The sequence below is a fragment of the Tachypleus tridentatus genome, chromosome 13 (genome assembly GCF_004210375.1).
Source record: "Tachypleus tridentatus isolate NWPU-2018 chromosome 13, ASM421037v1, whole genome shotgun sequence".
In the NCBI taxonomy this organism is placed as follows: domain Eukaryota; kingdom Metazoa; phylum Arthropoda; class Merostomata; order Xiphosura; family Limulidae; genus Tachypleus; species Tachypleus tridentatus.
Window position 1 is genome coordinate 171,418,610 of NC_134837.1, and position 7,002 is coordinate 171,425,611.

The 7,002-nt window shown below is 36.3% G+C and overlaps 1 pseudogene; it reads right to left on the reverse strand.

The window, feature by feature from the left end:
• Nucleotides 1-295: 295 nt before the first annotated feature.
• Nucleotides 296-2,971, reverse strand: LOC143236373 (potassium voltage-gated channel subfamily B member 1 pseudogene; annotated as a pseudogene).
• Nucleotides 2,972-7,002: the final 4,031 nt, after the last annotated feature.

Sequence of the window (7,002 nt, forward strand, 5' to 3'; positions counted from 1 at the left end):
AAGATAACAAACCAGTAGACAGTGGAGATCAAACTTTAACAGAAACTGAAGGGCGGTCTTTAACAGGATAATTACAATGTTGTTGGCACAGAGAAATAGCAAGCTTTTCTTATTTTGTTTCTAACACCGCTATCAGTTGGTGGTTTGAAATAGACTGAATGAATGCTGTTATCGCTGCTTTCAAAACTGCACAGTGACTTTCCGAACACCCGTATAATCTCACAAAAAAAGCAGATTATAATTGTAGTGTGTTATAAAATAGAAGGAAAGATAACAAACCAGTAGACAGTGGAGATCAAACTTTAACAGAAACTGAAGGGCGGTCTTTAACAGGATAATTACAATGTGGTTGGCACAGAGAAATAGCAAGCTTTTCGTGGAACTGTTGATAGTTTAATCCACACTGAAATACAAGGATGAAGGTAATATTGACAACAGTAAGATACACATTTAGTACGAAGTAATCCAAATGGGTGTATAGCCACTACAAAACTACCACTGACAACGGGTGACAGGATGAAATGTTTTAAGTGGACATTGAAACATACACAACGAGATGACCAAAGGTAGAAACGTGCACTTTTAGCAGGTGCATCCTATATCGAATTATCTAGTAATGATGAAAGACATTTTGTTTGATGGGATAGAGAAAAATGGATCAATGGAATATTCACAACAATGGTTTGGATTTCACAATTAACATGTTTTACGCTGAATAGGCTTATATAAAAACTGAGAAAGTTAATTAAAAGGCTTAGCTGAACTGTGGAGAGTAATACGGGACATTTGTAATGATAATCCACAATTACATATTGATAAACGGTAGAGCAGCATGAAAATACGGTGTAATGTTTCATGTGATGAGAAGGTCTCACATCAAAATGATAATCACGCCCATCGTCATGTTGACAAAACATTAAAATTCCTTCACTATAGATCTCTTTTAGTAGGATGGTCAAATTCCTGAACTCTTTATGGTTGTTATTCTGTTAAAGATTCAATGCCGTAAGATAAACCAGATAGTAAAACTTGTGTCTATAAAGATAGTAACGAAGATGGTACACTACATGTAAATTTATCAAAACGCTTTATCAAAAGTGTAGCATCTTTTTACGCAGTTATTTTATGACTTCCTTACATAGAAAAAAAAGATTTGCCTTTCTCTCCCATTACACTATTTTTTCTAGTGGTGGTGAGCTTTTGGGAAGATAACACTGGTATTGTGGGAAAACTTTCTTTTGGAATACTTAAATGCCTTTTTTTCTCTCAATCTTATCTTAATCATTAGCATAAAATATTATGGCATGGTAATCTATACTTTAACGTACTCCATTAATAGATAAAGAGTTAAACAGTAGGATAAAATCATATGGTATGGTAATCTATACTCTAACATACTCCATTAATAGTTAGAGAGTTAGACAGTAGAATCGAGCCCTGTCCCCAGATATCGATTTCATACAGTTCCATTACTGGCTCTTCGGTCACTGAGCGATAAATTTGAAGGTTAAAATAGCCCAATTTGTAACTTTGCGCTTGACAACAAACACGGCCTTTAGTGTATGTGCTAGTTTTTATCGACAGTTTAGGTAACATAAAAGAGGTTCGTGTTTATTTGATGGTTTGAACTGCATATCTCGTATTTCTGTGGAAATATAAAATGGTATAAATTTGTTTCAAGTTTATCTGAACTTTCATGGTCGTAATATCAAAAAGTATTGATTTCTCTGTTGAGAGTCATAAAATGTTTGGAATCAAACATCAGGTTTTTATATACCTTTATAGATGTGTTTGAATCTTATTTGGCCAAATCTACTGAAAAAAAATCTAAGTTATTTTATGCATGGACGAGTAAAACATTATTAAAAACGTAAATGTCATTCTAATCTGGAATTGATTAGTTACTGAGTGCTTTATGTGTTTTGGTAATATTATTTGTTAAACTTCTCCCATACATATTTTAACTTAGGCTTATTGTATTTACTTGCTAGAAAATTTTCCACTGCATGTGCTGATATACATTTACTGCAATGTCTACGCCTTCAAAACCTCAACTATACGATAAGAGTAAAATGACGGAAAACAAAACAAAGAGCTCACCTTGCTAGTGAATCTGGATTTTATCTTGTGGAAAAGATTTCCTGGTGACGAAAACGAGAGCGAAGAACATGAAGACGGTGCCGGTAACGTGTTTGCTCTTTCGGCCTCTTCGATTATTTTTTTTCTCACCAGGGCTCTTTGGACTATCTTCTGTTTCTTGTAAAACTCTGCAAAGTTGTTTACAATGATTGGTACAGGCATCCCAACAACCACTACACCAGCAATACAGCAGACACTCCCAATCACTTTGCCAGGTAAAGTAACGGGAACCATGTCTCCAAAACCAACAGTCGTCATAGTAACACAAGCCCACCAAAAGGTAGAGGGAATGCTGGTGTAAAGTGTTTCAGGTTCGTCTTTCTCTGCAAAATAAGCGAGACTAGAAAAAAACAAGATGGAAATTACAAGGGATAAGATGAGCAACCCGAACTCTTGGATACTTTTTTTCATTGTATATCTCAAACTTTGCAAGCCTCTCGAATGTCGAGACAGTTTTAAAATTCTCATAACCCTTGTCACACGGAAGATTAGGATAATTTCGTGAATGCTTTCAAAATCTTTAGGGACAATATTTGTAGCTACAAGAATTGAAGACACGATGAAAGGTGTAATAACTAGGAGGTCAACGGTGTTTAGTATACTTTTTAAAAACTTCCCCTTGTTTGGTGCAGAAAATAATCTTAAGATATATTCTACACTAAACCAAACCACACATGTGATTTCAATCATACCCAGTTTTTTTGTTTTCTTTGTGTAGCGGAATTTCTTCATTGACATCTTCATCATATTGTTCCTTTGAGGAAGGTATCGTACCTAAAATCTGTGTGATGGATGATAGCAGGATGAAGAACACAGAGAAGCTGGCAATGATCTAAAGAAAAAGTTAAATTCTAATCACTAATCGATACTTGTTATCACTCTATGTAAGTATATGTGTTTAAAACATTCACGAATTACGCAGCCCTGCGATGATTTTATTGTCTTGAAATTTTCACGTTTTACAGTAATTCTTGTACGCTGAATCCAACAATGATACCAATTTTCTTCGACGCGTACAGATTTTTCATAATACGCCATATGTATGTTTAGATATGTGAAATGTGAATTACTTTCATTAAAATCGGGTCACACTTTGTAACGCTTAAAATACTGACAATCGATAAGACGCTCGCGTAGCCGATTGGTCTGTGACCCAAACATAATAATAAAAAAATGTTCTTTGTGAGTAAATGAAATAATAATTTGATTCAGGTAAGAGTTTTTCCTTTTATGCTTTGTAAATAATCCTTACATGAGAGACAAAATTAATATTATTTTCGAAATCTGCGTTGCAAAATTACGAAACATCCGTTATTAAAACGGAAACAGCTTTTATAAAGTTCTAATTTGCAAACCTGTGTTACGTAAGAATTAATAAAAAATACCAGTTATAAAAAATCATAAAAAGTACATTTTGTAATATAACAAATAAGGAATAATTGCAGCAGTAGCACCCGAATAGAATGAAAGCAATGGACAACCAATCAAAAAACTATTTTAAGGGTAAACATCAAGTGCCAAATCCAATAATGTTTTCAGTTTAGCCATTCATCCCCTGTCTTTGCAAGTTGTAGATTGGTATGGATGTCCTTTAAAAAAGTAAAATAACAATCATGGAAATGTAAATATTAAGTTTTACTAACTTTTGTAAGAAATGCCTTTAGCTTAGTTCATCCTTGCAGTGATGAAGAAATGATAGATGGACGATGGTCCATGATTTTATTTAGAGAGCTCCATCTATCTTTTGTTTCAACTATTTGAACTGTACCTTGCATGCCTTTCATTTTATGAACCAAACACAAAATACAGACCTCAAGATGGACAAAACACAAAACACAACCTCAAGGACCGGACATGAGTGTCGTGGGTTTGAATCCCCGTCCCACCAAACAAGCTTCCCCTTTCAATCGTGGGGACGTTATAATGTGACGGTCAATCACACTATTCATTGGCAAAAGAGTAGCCCTAGAGTTGGCGGTGGGTGGTGAGGACTAGCTGCCACTATGGATAATTATTATTCCTTGTGACCTTTCTTTGAATCATCTAAAGAAGACAGATACTCCTGATTGGAAATACCACCTTCTACTTGCTTAACATCTTTCGAACCGTCCTTTCATTCTCATTTATGAATGAGATGGTTCGAAATCAGATGACTCTGTGGGCTCTGCTATTGTTTGCCGTGATTCGGTTGTTGCACACAGAATCCCCTCTACAGTCTCTGTGTTCACTGTCGAATTGTACGCTGTTTCTCTTGTCCTGGATCACATAGAAGCTATGCAGTACACACACTGTATTGTTTATACCGATTCGCTTAGCTCTCTGTTAGCCCTGGAATCGCTTCACGTCAGTTCTCACTCTATTATCTCTGATATTCAAAACCGACATGCTTATTTTTTTATCATCTACTTCTTTCCAGGTTTTCTGGATACCAGGCCACGTTGGTTATCACGGGAACGGGCTCGCCGACACCGCAGCTAAATCTATTTGCTCTGGCATTATCTCTGCTGTGCCTGCTCCATACATGAAGTATGGTCCTATATTCAAGACTCGGCTCCATGCCTGTCGACAATCGACTTGGAGTGTACAACGTGAAAACAAGATTTTCCAAATAAAACCCTTTATTGGACTTTGGGCGTCTTGTTTCTGCAAGAATCAGAAAGAGGAAGTTGTTCTGACTAGACTACGCATATTTCACAGTTTTAAAACTCATTGTTTTCTTTTATCTGAGACTGATGGATCAATATGTTGTCTGTGTGACACTCAGGTCACAATAAGGCACATTTTACTGTTTTGCCGTCGTTACGACTCTCAACGACGGCACCATTTTAGACATGTTTTGTCCCAAGGTTTACCAGTAACTTTGGACAGTGTCATCGGCGATTGTAACAATGTCCACTTTACAGATGTTTTTAGTCTTTTTAAAGGCCATTGACCTTTCTTACACTATTTAAGTTTTTAATTCATAAATCAGACCATTTTTGTTACTGTTTTTTGAAGTACAACTAGTTTGATATGAAATTAGAAAATGGCCGTAACGTCAAATAACTCGAAACCAGGACCGGAAAGGTCAACTTCAGGTGTCTGATGCTGATGTTTGAACTTACCTGTTAGTCATCCTGGCGATTTATAATAATTAAAATTATGCTACAGAAAGTCTTTTATAACTTGTATTACTTTACTTTCTGAACATGGCCGTAACATTACATAACTCGAAACCAGGACTGAAAAGTTATTACCATTCAACTTATGCTACAGAATGTCCTTTAAAACTAGTTTTACTGTAATTTCTCTCTTACTGCTGTAAGCTATATATAAAAATTGGAGTTAATGCTATTTAAGTTTTAATTCAAATATTAAACTTTGTCTTGTTTTATTTTTATTCCTTTTTCTGAATTTTAAAACTTTTAACTGTTTACGGGATGTTTGGCTCAGATAGCTTAGTTACTTTGCGCCATAAAACGCCGAACCCAACAGTGTCCCAAACTTGTATGCTACAAGAGAAATTTAGCTTTGAAACGTAATTGTCTGTTACATACCCTTGCATCATGCGGTCCATAACTAAAATTAACTGTGACCTACTGATGGAGAACATGAAAGCAAATGTACTAAGGATCTTAATTTCCTTTTTTTTAGAAACTATGAACACGTCATTTCATATAACATCTACTACTTGTATGAGTGAATAATTTTCTTGGACAGGTTATGTAACACCTAAGGCTTATGGAGCACATTCACAGGGAATGAAGGATTTGTTTTTGAATTTCGCCCAAAGCTACTCGAGGGCTGTTTGTGCTAGCCGTCCCTAATTTAGCAGTGTAAGATTAGAGGGAAGGCAGCTAGTCATCACCACCCACCGCCAACTCTTGGAGTACTCTTTTACCAACGAATAGTGGGATTGACCGTTACATTATAACGCCCCCGCGGCTGAAAGGGCGAGCATGTTTGGCGCGACGGGGATGCGAACCTGCGACCCTCAGATTACGAGTCGCACGCCTTAACACGCTTGGCTATGCCAGGCTAGGGAATGAAAGAAAAAGCCATTGTACATATGGTAGCGGGTGTCCTTGTGTAACCTGAACCAACAACTCCATTCCCTTCTTCAGACATTACTTCCCCTTGTTTTGATGGGAAAATGAGGAGAATTAGTTTGATTGTTCCTTCAGGTTATGCTTCGGAAGTTCTCTCCCTGTTAAAGAAGAACTCTAAACTTTCTCGCTTTATTAGGAATTAATTTCACAAGTATGCACCATTCATTCTCTTTCCACTTTGTCACATTATTATCTTAGTTCCATCATACTTAATCCTAATCTTAGCTAGTGTAATTCATCTTTTCATTGACCAATTATATTCCTGTAACCTCAAGCCCCACCATTCCTGTCTACCTAATTATTATTTTCTTGGTTCTACTCATTCTGAATCATCTTTCGCCATTTCCACAATTAGGATTACTCTGGCCTGTTTTTTTTTTGGGTGGAATATTTGCTATCGATTTTGTTCTTCAGAGTCCAGTATTTCTGTCGTTTAATCTTCTTTACTTCTTCTTTCTACACCTTAACACTGTCTGAGGCATATTATTGTGCTAAGAAAATTTGGTGGGCAATTACAGTTCCCTTCACTTCTCCACTGTGGCTTGTTCCACTTCTACCATTTCTCTGCCTTCTCAGGTCTTTGTTATTGGGTAGTGATATTTCTTATCTATTTTTCAGCTTACTTCTTCTCTTCTGTTAGTTCTTTGCACTGTATTTTCGAAAGTATTCTTGATTTAATTGAATGATGGACTGAGGCTGCCATCATCAACCCTTGCTTTCATCTATGTTTCCACATTGTCCCAAACGCAAATCTCTACCATTGTACCTTGATTTC